Source organism: Linepithema humile, chromosome 3 (genome assembly GCF_040581485.1).
Source record: "Linepithema humile isolate Giens D197 chromosome 3, Lhum_UNIL_v1.0, whole genome shotgun sequence".
NCBI lineage: Eukaryota > Metazoa > Arthropoda > Insecta > Hymenoptera > Formicidae > Linepithema > Linepithema humile.
Window position 1 is genome coordinate 21,679,938 of NC_090130.1, and position 17,723 is coordinate 21,697,660.

The following is a 17,723-nucleotide window of genomic DNA, read 5'->3' on the forward strand; positions in this document are numbered from 1 at the left end:
CGGTTGCACGAAAGGCAGCAGCAGAGACACTATTGCATGATTTTTACATGGACGACGTCTTAACAGACGGAAATACTATACAGCAAACGATCGACTTAAGAAGAGAGCTCTTAGAACTACTTAAAGCAGCCAAATTTCCTTTTAGAAAATGGAGAACTAATGATCCAAGAATTCTACAAGATCTCACTTACGACAAGGAAGAAGATCCCTTATTAGTACTAGATGCAGAAGAACCGATGAAGACGTTAGGTTTATTATGGAGTTCTACTAAGGATACCTTACAATATACGGTTAAGTTAGCAGAAAACTACAAAGTCACGAAGCGCAATATCTTGTCACAGATTGCAAAAATATTTGATCCATTAGGATTAATTGAACCTGTAATTATTACGGCCAAAATCACAATGCAAGAATTATGGAAATTGAATATAGATTGGGACGAAATTGTGCCACAAACATTCAGCAATACTTGGTACAAATATTGCCAATCCCTTCAGATTCTTGGACATATTGAGATACCGCGAAACTTCAATCCGTATAATAAATATCGTTCCTTCACATTGCATGGGTTCGGAGATGCCTCTGGAAGAGCTTACGGAGCATGTGTCTATTGTGTATACAAAACAGAACAAGGATTAAGGAAATCGTATCTAGTGTGCTCCAAGGCAAGGGTCACACCCTTAAAAACTATATCATTGCCAAAGTTAGAACTTTGTGTAGCTCTCTTATTAACAAGGTTAGTAGCAGCGATTATCAAGGCACTAAAACATCCTATAAAAGACGTACATTTGTGGAGCGATTCCACTATTGTATTATGCTGGATAGATACAGCGCCACACAAACCAGAAACATACTATGCTAATAGGGTTACGGAAATCCAAAATTTGGTTTCAAGAGCCAAGTGGCATCATGTGCCCTCAGCACAAAATCCCGCAGACAGTTTATAATTCAACACATAATAATGCATTCATAACAGTAGAAGAGCTTCAACGAGTAGAATTTACCATCATCCGCATGTTACAGATGGAGAGTTTTGCAGTAGAACTGCAATGCTTTAAAAAGAGAGAAGACCGTGCATCAAAATAGTGCATTGGCTGCGCTCAATACATTCTTAGACAATGAAGGCCTCATTAGAGTAGGAGGCAGATTACGACATTCCGAGCTATCAGGCAATCAGAAGCATCCTATACTACTATCAGCAAGACACCACGTGACGGAAATAGTACTAAGACAAGAACATGCAAGATTACTACACTGCGGACCTCAACAGTTATTAGCTAACATAAGAGAACGATATTGGCCTCTTGCAGAATGCTGAGTAGCAAGAAAGGTGGTAAGAAACTGTATAGTCTGCTTCCGATAGAAACCTAATCTTCCAACCATAAAAATGGCAGATCTTCCAGCCTCTAGAGTGACACAAGCTTATAGACCATTTGTTGACTGTGGAATTGATTATGCAGGACCATTTAGTATACGCGAAAGCAAAAGAAGAGGCAATATTCCAGTAAATAAGACTTATGTGGCAATATTCATATGCTTGAAGGTTAAAGCAATACACTTAGAACTTGTCAGTGACTTATCAACCGAAGCATTTATGGCAGCTTTCAAAAGATTCTGCTTTCGAAAAGGGATACCTACACATGTCTATTCTGACAACGGCACTAATTTAGTAGGAGCCGCCAACGAACTAAAGGAAGTCTACGCTCTTCTTCGACAGAATGAAGAAAGCATTTCATCAGAATGCGCTGCACAGAATATACATTGGCACTTCATACCTCCTCGTTCACCCCATTTCGGTGGCTTGTGGGAAGCGGTGGTTAAGAGCGTAAAAAGACATTTAAAAATCATAGTGAAAAATCTACACTACACTTTCGAGGAATACTATACTATATTAATTGAAATAGAAGGTATTCTGAATAGCAGACCGTTAACTGCATTGTCATCCGATTCTAGCGATTTTGTACCGCTTACACCAGCTCATTTCTTAATTGGAGAATCATTAAAAAAACCGGCAGAAAATGACTATTTGGAAATTAAGGAAAGTCATTCATCTAGATGGCAACATATTCAAAAATTGAGACAGGATTTTTGGCAGAGATGGCATCGGGAATATCTACAACAATTACAAGCTAGAACTAAGTGGAAGGAAGGAGATCACGCTGTAAAAATCGGAGACTTAGTGCTTTTGATAGAGGATAATCTTCCCCCTTTGCTATGGAAGTTAGGAAGAATTGAAGAAGTACATCCAGGGGAGGACGGGCTTGTAAAAGTCGTGACTTTGCGCACACAGTCGGGCAAATATAAACGAGCAGTGATAAAGATATGCGCTCTTCCTTTCCAAAATTAATAAGTAATGTCTATCAAAAGTTTATCACTATATTCTATTTTTTTCTCATCTATTATTATTTTAATTACAATGCAAACTTATGATATTATCTAACATATTCTTATAAGTCAATACTAACGTTAAACATTTCAAAAATACAATAAAATATATGTTGAAAGATGTTTTTTTAAGGGCGACGGTATGTTAAGTAATACGCAATGATTATTTTTTATGTTAGCATATTCTCTGCGATATTATGTATTTTTTCTTATTAAAACTATATTGTTGCAAATTCATATTAACCGCGGACTAAATAATAAGTATTTTTAGGTTCTTAGATAGATGGCGTTAATTTTGTTTAGGTTGACACGTGTACTGTTAACGAAGATATATAACAAGCAGTAATAAAGCATTCTAGCATTAAACCAAAGGTATTTATTTTACACAAGCATTTTGGATACAACATTTAGCATATCACGATACATAACAACTACTAAAAATAAAAACTTTTGTGAAAATTCTGCGTTTTATATTTAATTTTAAAACAATTCCAAAAATGTAAAGGAGAAAAAATTGAGCAATGAATATTTTAGTGCCGAGTACACACGTTGGATTTATAGAGTTTTTTTTTCTCTCACAGGGTCACGGACTACGCAATCACAAAATCGATAAAATCAGTCTCTTGTCCGGAAACGCCTTTAAGCTTCGTCAAACTGCGGTTGAGCGATTGTAATCTCCAGACACACTAACCGCCTCTCTCTGACGCACAAGAGTCACAAGCGATATAGTGAAACGGACGTGCCGATGACACGATAGCATTATTCGTAGTAACGCGGCGCTCCGTTTCCTCGGCATCCTCGAAAAGCCCGCGGAGACTTCCGGCCGCGACGAAACTCCGGCGCTCACCGACCCTGACCGACCGTGAGTCGCAACACACCCGTGACAATTAGTTCCAGCAGTGATTCGGTTCCCACGAGACACGATTAAACCTATTAATAACGTCTAGCGATGCGATTTGCGTTCGATCTTTAACTCAGTATCAATCACTGCGATCTGAATGTCAAGGTGTATGTGTGATTTTATTTCTAAAACTTGATTTAAATAGAGAAAATAGAGGACAAGTATAAATATTTGAAAATTCTAATATGTCAAGAGTCCTTGACATATACGATTCTCAGAAGAATGCAAAGCTTCTTATATCTATTAAATAAAGTTGTAACCAGGTTGCAACTTTATTTATTAATATTGTCTTATAGTGTGACGTAAGAGCTTCCATATATTTAGTTGCTAAACTTTAAACTGTGCTATTTCAAAATAACATGGTTTTTTGTCATCGTATTCGTAGATGCACGCTGTCCTGATTATTAAGATAAATTTTGAAAAATTGAACATATATGACATATATACGATAAAAATATGACAGTTCAAATCATTTACATCCAATGATTGCAATCTTCGCCGAAAAATCTAGTTTAATGTGATATCAAAAAAAGCAGATTTTCAAGAAAAAAGTATTGATCTTAAATAAATCAAATATCCTATCCTCTCATATTGTAACCGCGGTTAGTACAATGTATCCATTTGGGATATCAAATCTTGGCGGCAGCTGTAGCTTATTGTTAGTGCTGTAGAATCGTAGACATGTGTAGAAAATTGAAAACTTGCAATAGAACGTATCAGCATCGGAGGATTGATCCTTATGTTTATATAATTAATTCGAAATTTTTCTGCTGACCGCCGGAGATTGAATGTTTTACAAATATCTATGCAGCAAAATCTCTTTATACAACGTATAACGTTTTTTGCGATATCTTTAAGACGCCGCGCTGCGTCGGACGGATGTCGTAACTCGCGATAATCATAAAACGAAACGCTAAATGGGGGAGTCAGTTAAATATGAGAGAAAGAGACAGCAGGAAACGATCGCCGGATACAGCGAGAATTCACGATGCTATTCCGCGACGACACGTAAATAGGAATCCCGCGGTGTCAGCAGCGAGATCAATGAAGCGGATGCTGCAGCGGTAGTAGGATAGATCTGGTTTTAGAGCGGCGGATTTGTATTATTAATGAGCCGCAATAACGGTGATCGGGCTATCGGACTGTCCGCGATCAGTCTCGTTACGTAAGCCGAGAGAAGCGACGGAAGACTGCGTTCCTCGAGCGTTGGCAAGTCTTATACACGGTGGACTAATAAATGATAATAGACGAGGCGGGTAAAGGTCCGCGTTAAGATCATTGTAATAACGAGTCTCGACGGCAGCCGCTGTTATTAGACGGAAACTATGCGACTTCGGAGGCACTCGTGTTATTCGCCTTTCACCGTTACCGCGGCATACCTCTCACAGGCACGACCTGTGTGTTTCTAGAACCCTGTAAAATATCCGCGGATTATTTAATTTTTATGCTCGGAGAAAGGGGCGGGGGTGTTACGATTCCATATTAAGCGTGTAATCGGCGCTGTTAAAATCAGCGCTCTATAAGATTAATAACACTTCCTCCAAAGAAAAAATATTGGTGTTAACACTAGCAGAAATTATTAATAGTCTCCTTGTACATAAGTTATCTTTCCATATATTTAGTTAATCTACTTCGCTTTTTCATAATCTGTTCTTTACAACTTAATTTAAAAAACTGTCATTTTAACGTGGTATATTAAATCTTTATAGGAATTATCACAAGCAGACGACAGGTGATAAATTTATACTTGCTCTGAATGTAAAATTGCTAGACTAAAACATTAATAAAATCGTGCGGTATATAAAAACCTCACCGTTTACATTACTTTTACGAATTGCGATAGTAAGCAAATAAATTTGTATGTAAACAATTTTTTTGTACTGTTTTTAACATATCTGTTATCTTATGCTTTCAGAAATAATGCATCGTCACTAGATGCAGCCCTGACACTCTTGAAACAACGCGATTCAGCACGTGTTTAACGCAGCAGCGAGATATTGTCGTTGACACTTTGCGCCGGCTCTTTATCTTGATACCTGTATTCTCCCGTAATTTGCAATTATCATAAACATTTGTGCGTGTCCGCGGCACTGTTTTATCCCGAGAGAACATTTTAGATACCCTTTCCAAGAAAATTAGCTTTTACCGACACTCGTTATAATTCTAATAAAGTGTTTATCGGGCTTTTCTCTTTAAATTAGATATAAGCGAATACTCGTTACATTGCTAACTATTTTAATGCTAACAAACGTGTTAACGCATCTCTTCTTACAGCTATTTCCTCGTATCTATATTATAAAATCTTCTATTTCTCATTATACTAATGAATTTATTAAGAAAATTAACGACAGAGATAATATTACAATAATAATATTAAAATTTACACGAACGTCTCGCATTTTTTTTCTCTCGTTCCTTGTCGAGGTTAGCTTACATTCTTAACAGAGGAGAGGCTAATTTGAGGGGGGCTAGTTTAATGACATCCTGCTAATCCATAAATCAACCGTGATTTATCGGTCGCGACTACCGGCGCCACGTGCGATTTATTCTCTTTGCGGCGCGATAATAATTACATTTTTCATACCCTATCGTTATCGCCGTTAATTGGTATCATTTTGGAATAAACGAAAATTTCCCGCTAACCGGAAAAATATACATTGCTATACATTGCTCTGGAATTAAAATAATGTTGTTATATTACGATACCGTTTAGTTTTAAATTTATATCAATATTTGGGATATCATGTGTAGCATTTGCTATCATCATCATATTATTGTAACATACTTGCTTCAATATTGTTAGAGTAAAACGGTGAGAAGTAACGGGATCTCTAGTGCTCAAGATTAGAGACAAGTGGCATCAGTGATATTATCTAATTTAAAGCTATAGTATATGTGACATACATGTGACTGTAGATTGATCACCCGTGCGTATTTTTATTGGCTTACCGCAAACAAAATTTCTCCAGCAGCATTTTCAAGTGCTCATAATATGTGTTGAATATTGTTTACAATGACAACACAAATACATATTCTCTCTAATTTAACAGAGAGAAATTTTTGTTTCAATATGCAAAATATACTGGAAATATAAACTAGTTCAGAAAGTAAGAAATTTGATTGACAGAATCATAAAAGATGAATAATATATATCAAAATTAATATTTTGAGTAATAACAAAAAATGTTTATACATATAACATAATCTTAATAGACAATAAAAGTATAAAACATATGCTTATATGGTCATTTTGACAATTTGGTGAAAGTAGAAGGATTAATGAATACAACAAAGAAGTTAAAAAATGATTTTCATATTTAAAAAGTGACTATACGTCACTTTTTAAATCTTTATGCTTCGTCAATTTGCAATCATTTCCGGATGTCATGCACATGGCACAACTATCAAGTGTTTATATCATGAATCACAGGAGGAGAAAATTATTCGACGCCCGTAGCTAATCGTAATCACTTAATTACATTACGATGCTTTGTTCGAGTGCTCGCTTCGTGTACTCGAGCGCGGGATCGCTACGTTGACCGCGATCGATTATCTCGATTTGGTTGCGGCCGCGTGATTAGAATACCGATTAACCGTGATTAGACGTGACCGTAGACATTCCCGCCGCACGCAAATGCCTGTCGGTTACAACGGTGTCGAACAACAGTGTTATCTATACTGCGGGACCACGTACGTACATGCGTGCGTTGGACCAGAAGCCCGCGATTATGCGCTTCCCTAAACCGGCATCGGGCACCGCAAAACTTCTCGGTATCGGAAGAAGGGCTGCTGAGAGTCTTTTTTCTTTAATTCTATATAAGACGCTAGCAATGATAAATATAAATAAAACAGTACTCAAAATAAAATATATTTATTAAACGCGTAAGAAATTGATGAAATCAAAAACCACGTCTAATATTCTTTTATAAAAATATAAATCAAAAATTCGAAAATTAACATTTCTAGTAATGCAAATCACCACAGCGATATTTTCTCTATAGACTTTGTGAGTCACAGCTCTAACGTAACAACTAAATTTACAGAGACCGATAGTACAAGGAGGGAGACGATATCCAGATCCCTTCGTTTAGCGAACAAGACCGAAAACAGAATCTCGATTAGACAAGCCTGTTGAGCGTATGACTTCCTCGGGAATCGCCGATGGAGAAAGAGCGCGCGCGAAGTGGCGGGAAGACAGAAGGATTGAGTAACGGATCGGCGAACGAGGTGAAAGAGAGAAGGAGGAGGAGGAGGGAGGGCAGACTAAGGGGATCGAGTATTAATAGAGACTCGGGCGACTGGAAGCCGGAACTGAGCAGCGCGCACCTCCTCCTACCCCCTCCTCCATCACCGAGAGAAGAGAGAGGTCGCCTTATTTATAAACGGCGAGATAAAGCGTGGCTGTGCCGCGCGCCGTGAGAGGAAGCCGCCTCTCGTATACTCGTATACTCGGCGCGGCCCGCAGCTCCCACGCTTCCCGCAGATGCATTACGTACGCGCACCTCGCGCGACTGCACCCCTGACGTAATGCAAGCGGCGCATTTATTTAAAAATCCTGCGTTATTATTTAAGTCGTACTCGACGCTGACTTTCTCCGCGACGTTTGCTCACGCTCGGCGGCGTCTTATCGAGCGCGTAACAAACCAACGCATTTCTACAAGATGCATTAGAAATATGGAAATACTCTTTTAATGGATATTAAAAATTGTATTAGGAATAATCGTTTCAATAGCGAACAATTATGTGGAGCTGCTGTTAAAAATAGTTTCCACAAAATGAAGCTTTAAATGGACGATGAAATTTAAGTCTTCAATTTATCTCAACCAGACTCCATCTCATGAAAATTGAATTTCAGATCTAATTTCTCAAATATTAAAATAATTTAACAGAACTCAAAATATCGAGCGCTGTTTCTCCCCATATTTTCCAATAAATGAATTATACGCATTTAATGACCTTCTTTTGATTCTTTTAATACTTGATTATTTTCTACCTTAGCGTACCTCTTATTCATTAATCATTTTTATAATTCCTCAGCTAATATAGTCAAAATAAAGAGAGAAAAAGTGGAACAGTAGTGCATAATGATTTATCAAAAAATTGTCTCTACGATAAAGTGCTAAAATACTTGAAATAAAAATTAATAAATTAGAATGTAGTGAGTAAAAATGTCGAGTTTTCTTATTCGCATTCAAAGAAAAAAAATTTCAAAACGAAGTATGTACCTTCTGAACGGCGATATCAAGAAAGACGGAACTACTCAACGTACCGTTAGCGTTTCAAAACAATACATTCCTGGGTTTCGTAGTACGGAATTAATTACGGTGCATTAATTTCCTGACTAACTCCCTCCCCGCCCGGTCGAGGGTCTTATGTCATTAGCGTGTCATACTTTTCACTATGGGCTCGCACTTTCATACCGGCAGTAATAGCGATTGAGTTGCAGATAAGCGCTCGTGTGCATAACGGGCTCGCGGTGTTCTCAAGGCTGAAGAAAAACGCAGTGTCTATGCATATGCACACAGTGAGAAACGCAATTTATAGATAATGCACAATACAGTAACGTACCGTTACAACCGGTACTCGGCCTCGACGTTACTTCGCGCTAATGCCTCTCGTGTGCTTTTCGCCTATTAATCGATACTCGTTGCTGTCTCTTTGGAAATGCATATACACGTCTCGATTACGTGCGATTCGTTATTACGATAATTGTCTAAGGTGCTTTTAAATCTTTGTGTTACCAATACCGATCGAAAAAACAATTAATCCTTGGCGATTACTTTTGTAAATTAATTCAATTCGATATGCAACTATCTTACACGACCTGATTTGGTTGACAAGTTTTTTTAATGGATTTAACTTTGATTTGAATTATAGATATTTTTTTTTGAAATTGTAGAAATATATAAATAATAATACGCGATAAAATGTCAGTTAGTCTTCTTTCAAAAAGCATATTATTTCTTTGAGAGAAAATATTCACATCTTCATAAAAGATAAACAATACACATAGCATTTTACGTGTATTTCGATGTTTCGATAGACACGACGAAAACCATCAACAATGTTCTGGTGCGTCGACACAATCTGCAATGGATTTACAAAGAGAGTTTCAGTTAGCAAGTATCGGATACATAATACCGGACAGCTTCCGAAACAGTACGAAGATAGAAAGGAAATGCCGGCGGCGAACTTCCGTGAGCGCTTGGAGAACGATGGATGCCGGAACGAGAATAGAAACAACCTCGCGCATGAAAAACGTCCGACATGTAACACGGTATATCGACTATTTTTGCAACTCGCTAAAAGTCAGAGATACCGCTTCGTTATGATTATTTCGCGACACGATTAATTAAATATGTATACGGAATATAACGAGATATTGCTGCGAATTTTATGAGTGAAATCAAACAGCCGCTTCACCTGACAAATAGCCAAGTCGAAATAGAAACCATTTCGTGAATTCTAGACACGATGCTAGACATAAACCAGCAGAGCTATTTGTAACTTCTTCGTAACGAATACATTTAATGCGTACGTTGAGAGGCATACAATGCTTTGTATCATTCTTGATAATATATTTATAAAGTAATAATTGTTGAATAAATTTTATTTTTCGCATTTTCGTTTCGCTTATCATTCTTATAATTATACGCGTATTCTGTCTGGGGAATTATAAATGTTTTATCAGAGCAATTTCTAATATTAAATTAACGTCCGAAATATATAAAAAAAATATTATTCACATATCTAGAAACAAGAAAAGTAATTCGGACAAGTATATTTCCTGGGAGAACTTTCATTCATATATCAAATTTATCCTGTTTCCGATGCGATACATATTTTATAGAAATGATTAATGTTTTTGGCATAAGTAAAAAAAGAAATTCAGTTTTAGTAGATAATTTCCCACGACTTTCTCATTGTACAATTGTTGTAACAGTACAAGTGAACTACTCGGAATCGGCGAGCCGGAACAAACGCAAAGTAAGCGACGCTGATTGGCGCGCGTCAATAATCTTCTTTTATTCGCGGCGATGTTATGGCGGCGATTAGCTGTCCACACGCGGATTGCCTAGACACCGGTATGCATCGCGTATACTAACCGATATTTACGCGACTGAATACGTGTGCACGCGACTCGCGCGCTGCACAAACGCACGTGATCGAGAGAGACGTCTAACGAGCGCGTCCAGCGCTGACGATAAATCAACGTTGCGCAATCGAGAAGTTGATTTATATCGCCCGACGTGTGCTGTTGACCCGCGCGATCGCTTCCCTTTTTTTTCTCTCCCTTTTCTTGTTCGTTCTCATTTTTTGTACGCTCGAGTTTTTTTTTCGTTCACCTAGGCGATTTTCCAAAGTGGTCTTTTGAAAGTGTATTTTAGGCCGAACAGTTAACGCAATTTCTCATTCCTTAATGGTCGCGTGTTAATATTTCAACGACAATTGAAATAACTTTGCTATATAAATACTTTATATGCGTACAGATTGTGTAGAATATTTTCATAAATTTTGCAATATACTGCAAGAGTGTATTTTATTACGCTCGTTTGTACAATTCTATTTTATATTAAATTGCTGTAAAAAAAAAAAACACGTGATAGATCTGTTTAAGTGGAATAAAAATGCATTTTTAAAGCATAAATAATTAATTTTCAATACGCGTAATCAATCACTTGTCAAATCGAGATCCAGTCTTATTCCGATAAAAGGAACAAGTCCATTGTGTCGCTTATCGCACGCGTGTTGCCGGCCCTAGTTTCCCGCTCTGGTTACTTCATCGCGTTTGGCTTTTCCAGCAGGCACGCTATCTTGGAAATATATCGATACACGCCTAACTGCCCACGTGCTTGCGCTACCTTCGAGACGTCAGTGCAAGAGAGAGAAAACACCATTAATAATGCTCGCTCGGGTGTGACACTCGGTGTCGAGTCGTAAGCGCGAAAAGAGATTGCTTATATTTCAAGTAAAGTCACCCCTTCCTTCATAAAAGAATTTGTGGACGTATTTATTGCAACACGTACGTATTTTATTTAATTCGTTTTGCAATTTTTGTCACTACGTCGTTTCTTTCTCGCGTTGTAAATAATAGCACAAAAATATTTGTTTCATCGAAAAAGAAATCGATTGCAGATCTATTCAAAAAATTTACGCAACAAAATTCTTGGTTAAATCACCTGATATTGTTCTGATTGTTCTGATTTGACGAAAGTGGCAATAAATCGAATCGTGTGCGCGATCACTAGCAGAAATTCATATCAGAAATTCAGGGCAGCCGCTAGCGTAACGTTTGTTAGTTTACCCGAGTATAGCGGGCGAGAACGGATAGAATTTTAAGCAGAATACGGATATTTCATTCCAGTCACTTCGTTGGTCACCTAGTATCGCGATTAGTCCGTGCAGCTTAACCCGCCGTTATTCACGCGGTTATTTATTTTTTTTAACGCTTAAAACTCACGCTGTATGTGTACTCTACACCCCAATATTATATCCTTATTTTCTTTATTCTTGTAAATCGTTGATCAAAAAATAAATAGATTACAATAATTTATAAGTGTCTTAATGAATAAATATGCACTAATCATACAAGTGCGATAAAAACCCATCACCAGTAAACTCAAAATGAAAATCACTCACCAGTCGATGCGTCGCCGGTGCATATCTCGGTAAATTTTCGGAAAACCCTCCTATATGAAATAAAGGGTAAGAATACCCAATTTCTATATATTCTATATATTTTATATAGAATATATATTCTATATATTTTTGCCTCCTGAACATGAATATGATAATAAAAATTGACGGGCGGACATATTTTGGGCGCCATCTTGAAAAAATATGTGGAAAAAACGGTTTTTTACGATTATCTCTGAAACTATTCACTTTACGAAAAAAGTTTTTAAACAAAAAACGTAGGAAATTAAATTTTCTACAAAAAAGGTCATAACCTTCATTCACGTAACTCCAACCGTATACATGTTAGAGCGTTTTATATAAAATAAAATAAAGTTGTAAACCCGTGTGGAACCTTGCTTCGCATGGAAAGTGTATGTGTGGAGGCGGTTTGTAACCCTTAGTTTAGGTAGGTAAATAGGTAGGAAGGAAGGAATGCGAAGCGAGAAAAATCGTTTTTTTTCCACATGTTTTTTCAAGATGACGCCCAAAATATGTCCGACCGCCAATTTTTATTACCATGCGTCGATTGTGTCCAGGAGGCAAAAATACATAGAAATTGGGTATTCTTACCCTTTATTTCATATAGGAGGATTTTCCGAAGATTTACCCATATCTCTTATTCCTTTCGGTTTTTGATCAACCTTGCTCCTTCGCTTTAGGCAGTCATCTTGAAAACATGACATTCTTGATTATTATAAACTCGCGAATTACAGGAAAGGTCTATTCTTTTTAACTGAACTCGCTGTACTAGCTTCCACATTGGAAGAAGAAAGATCAACTCTGAACTAATACAGCCAGTTCAGGTAAAAACAACAGACCTAAAAATATACCGTTTTATTAATTCGCCAATTCACACGCAAAACAAAAACTTCATTGACTCACCAGTTCACTAATTAATTCGTATCTGCGAAATAAAACTTTCGAAATTTACAGCAGAGTAGTAAATAAATTATGTATTTATGACGCAATATTACGAATATCGAAAAAATATGTTAATCACGATCGCGTGAATTAATAAATGTACTGAAACAATTGCCCGTCATTCAATTCGGCATTCTCGATACTCGTTGTGCGAAATACATTTTCGATGGATAAAATTACGTTAGAAACATTCGACGGACATAATTCGACTGCGAATCGGCATTAATGTAAAGTATAAGGTTGAAATTACATTCATGGCAAAAAGTTTGTCCAACGTATCAATTGGTTGTTAGATAGTTTTTAAAATTTTGATAGAAACTTTAAAAATTCATTATCCAATAACCAACCAATACGTGGGACAATTTTTTTTGTCGCCGAATTCCAGCGACAAAAGATAACCTAGGGCGTTTACAAAAAGGATGGAAGGAGAATAAGTTGCGTTAACTTCTCGCTAGGTGCGTCCCGGCAAATCTAGTTCAACGCACTAAAATAGATAATCTAAGTACAAAGAATTGATCGCTATATGAGACGATCGTTATATGGAAGGAATCGCTATATATATTATTTTTATAAGCTGTTCCAGCAAAGTATTAGCTAATCACTACGAAGTCGAATTATTCCGTTTTAGTGTTTCATCGAGACTTTCAAAAATCGAGATTCTCGTCTCGTCTCACGAGACAAGGCGAGGCAAGACTGAAACTGAGATTAAATTTTGACGAAATCGAGATCGAGACATCGAAACTCTCGATTTTTATATTGATTTTTATATTTATCGAGACGAGATTGAGATGAGATCAATTGAGACGAGACTGAGACTTGATCATCGAGACTTTTCCGAGACAAGATCGATATCAACCCAAATCTCGTCTCGTCTCGGAAAAGTGAAACACTATTCCGTTTAAAGGATGCGGAAAATGAAAAATATCTATATCACGGTAAAGGAAAAGGCAGATAAAATTATTCCACAATAACATATCACTCAATCAGTTAAAAACATTCTACTATCGCTAAGCTGGGAAATTCCCACACGGTGTATATTCTAGATATTGCCCTTGTCGACTACCACTTGTTTCAGCTGATGCAGAACGCCTTACAGGATATACACTTCCGAACGTTGGACGAGATACGAAATTGATAACTTTATCGCGCCCCAGCTACCAAAAGCCTGTACAAGTACGGTATTTATAAGCTGCCTGATAAATGATGCAAGGTCATCGATAACAATATTGAAATCATCAATATTTTAATTAAAAGTGTATTAATTTATTAAAAATAAAAGTTTATTTCGGCAAAAAATTTTGAATTATCCTTTTGCATACTTAATAAATAATGATAATTTATCAAGTTATTGACGTTTTGTAAAATTCATAATTTAATAATAAATTCACTAATTTATTTACGTTTTGCAAAATTGGAACTTTTAAAATGTGTTGTATATAATGCCATATATATGTAATGTTCAGATTCAGACGGGTTATTTCAATATCGCTTACAACAACATAAAAAACATAAAAAAAAAGACGCGTTAATTGCGATTTTAATTTTACAGATATACCGAAACAATCGCCCGTCGTTAAATTCAACATTTTCAACACTCATTTGCACACGAAATATAATTTCGACGAATAAAAATACGTGAGAAACACTTGAAGCACAATTCAAATGCGAGTTCGTGCTAATGCGATGTGTAAGACATAAGAAATTGGAAGAGAGGGTAAAGGATTGAAAGACATTACAAAAAATTGAAGAGAGAGAACAAACAACGTCGAATTTTTCGCTCTAAAAACGTTTCACGAAATTTCTAAATAATCTGAACGTAAAATTTATAAGCTACATGTATAAGCAACAATAATTCATTAATTCATTCATAAAACTATATATATATATATAAGCTTCACTAATTTATTAATTCACTAATCAACTAGTTTACTTACATTTTACATTAGAAATGTGCCTTGTGTAATGTTCGGGCAGGTTAGGTCGCGTTTATGAATGTAATTGCAGTCGCGCTGATTAATAGATATACGATATAAAACGATCACCCGTGATTCAATCTAATATTTTCGACACTTTTGTACACGAAATACATTTTCGATTGATAAAAATCCGCGAGAAATATTTCAGCGGGTATAATTCGCCCGTAGGCCCGCGCTAATGCGATGCGACTGTGAGGAGATTACGATAATAAACGAAAGAGAGGGGGAACACACCGAGTATTTATTTCTCGGCGCGAACGTCGTTTCCAGGAAAGCAAACGCGCAAAATTCCACGTGACGTAAACAAGAAGATTCGAGCGACACTTTCAAGATTTCGATCAGTTTCCACGAAGAAACTATAGAAAAAATAAATATTAGCGAGTCCACTACGTGATATGTATACGCATTTCAATATTGTTATATTTTTATATTATATTGAAGTTATGATACGATCAATGTACGACAGAAGCTGTTTTAGAAAATTGTGTCAGGTTCTATCAGATCCCACCAAACTAACGTTGAATAAAATTTTGCATCAGATCAGTACAGGATCAAATTTTGAATGCATGTGAAATTCTATCGTGCACCCTCATTTCGACCAGGATTTTCTCTCAGCACGACGACATAAAACGCGCATAAGGTGAAGGTATCGATTGTGCAACGTCTATATTATGCAACCGAAACGGCTTCCTGCTGTTATTTAAGCGCGCGGAGTACAGGAACTCGATGAAGACTGGGACATTTGCGATAGTGACGTAGTTGTCCAAAGTTTTCTTTTTTGCGCGGCCGCTCGTTGATGATTTTACGTCACCGTCTCTGTCGCCATAAACAGATTCTTACCGGAGGGCGTGCTACGTAACACGACGAAAAAGCTTAATTGTCACATATTGAACGAGTAGCTTATGTATAGAACCGAGTTGTGGGAGAAAGTAGGTATACTTGCGCACAACACACCAATGGTTGGACATTACATGGATGCATACGATGAATTACGACCGATATTAATCTTTTTTTTTGTAAAATATGTTGTATGTGATATCGAGAGTGTCGTATATATAGCTTTTCAATTTTGGGAAATTTAGAATAGATTTTTTAGCTAAAATGCAGTAAAATAAAGTTTTTTTTTTTAGACATTTTCTATTGATTCTGGCAATCAATATTTAAACAAAATTAATTTTTTGTCACAAAATAGAATCGAAATAGAAGGAACTGGAAAAAAATCTTGTTATCCTATTTTTATTCTTACAACTCAGTTTAACTTAAGTTAAAAGATATGTTTACTTGTATATTAAATAGTTCCGTATAACTATTATCCATTCGAAACAACTGCTATTTTTCTTGCCTTGACCTCTAGTTTTTGTGACCGAGTCAACCGTTTAGTTCCGGGATATCCTATACGGAATATTTAATTTGCATTGCAAATATGGCAGAACGTCAAATGAGAACATTAATCATTTTGCATCTTATTCGCCTTCGTAAGTTTCAATCACACACGTGATTGAAACAATCTTGCTTTCTCGGAATCTATTTTGCAATAAATTTTTTCATTGCTAAATCTTTCGAAACATTAAAACAAATGTTTGTTTACTTGTGCACTGATAATTTCTAATATAATAGTATATCTCGTGTATTATTTTTAAAACTATTCTTTAAGATCTTAACTTGTGGCTGTACCAAACTATATTTTGTAATTAAGTATAAATCAATTATTTCGATATAATTGTTCGATCATATATAATTACACTTCAAGTTGAAATTTACTAAGAGATTGTCTACAAACTAATATTTAAGAATATTGCATTTACATTTCTATTAGCACAATAAACATAATAACCCAGTAATATTCCGCTTTAGTGTTAAATACACAAATATCTGATTCTCGCCTCGTATTGACGTTAACGTAATCTTCATATTAAACACAAAGCTTAGAATCGGAAGACTGCGTTTAGCGTTAAATGCGGCGCTAAATATGGCTCTAAATAAAGAATACGTGCCGATGATGTTCTCACCATGTAATTAGCGGTAAATGTGACGGTCCGATCTTGAGCTCAATTTGTCTAATATGAGCGTGACACGCGAGTTAAACACGAAATGAGAGTCGGCAGACGCATTTAGCGGTAAATGCGCGCTGAGAATACAAGCCATTGTCTTTCGGGCGTGTGCACCACGTGGTGGATTAATAAATCGTGCACCGTGAGCGCGGTATCAAGGCAATATCGACTCCTCAACCGAGTGGTTCGCTACTGTGGAATAACGCGCGGCTGTAAAGCTCAAATCACACGAAATATTTCTAACTAGTTTTCGAAATAGTTGTTTTCTGACGAATTGAATTTGCTAGGAAATCGGAAATAGTAAAAATGTAGCACACATCTGGTGCAAATATGGTATCTTCGGTTTCCAATGGCTAACTTATGCTCCTCATTTTATTTTTTTTCAAAAATATCCTACCGTCTGCACAGATGACCGTTAGACTGTTTTTTCAGATTTCAGTCAGGCTGTTTTTTAAGGTACAAAGTATAAAATATCTGAGCTAAAATATCCATGAATGAAAGAAAATTAAAAAAAAAAGCTTCGAGTTTTCGAAAGTTTTCGAGTTCTGACACTTTAACCAGTTGAGTGGTAATGTATCATATACATATGTACAAAAAAAAAGTGCCAAACGTGGTAATGTATCATATATGTATATTTCTAAATAACTTCACTAATTTTCAACAGATTTGCACAAAACTTGATACCCTAAGGTTTTTTGGGCTGCTGAATTCGAATCTGTTGTCAAAATTGCAAAATTCAAAATGGCAGATCCAATATGGCAACTGTTAATTGTTAAAACGACTAAAATATTGGAGTTAGATAAAATATGT

The 17,723-nt window shown here is 36.4% G+C and overlaps 1 long non-coding RNA gene across 2 annotated transcripts in view; it reads right to left on the bottom strand.

The window, feature by feature from the left end:
* Nucleotides 1-17,723, bottom strand: part of LOC105668757 (uncharacterized) — a 116,586-nt gene that overhangs the window by 79,636 nt on the left and 19,227 nt on the right. Inside the window, exons 1-2 of one of the 2 annotated variants that reach the window (XR_001100165.2) lie at nucleotides 14,821-15,066; nucleotides 11,927-12,632 (exon numbers count right to left, since the gene is read on the bottom strand). This is a non-coding gene — a long non-coding RNA (uncharacterized lncRNA). Of the gene's footprint in view, nucleotides 1-11,926; nucleotides 12,633-14,820; nucleotides 15,067-17,723 lie in introns of those variants that run through there. The other variant, XR_010889505.1, reaches the window with a different exon arrangement.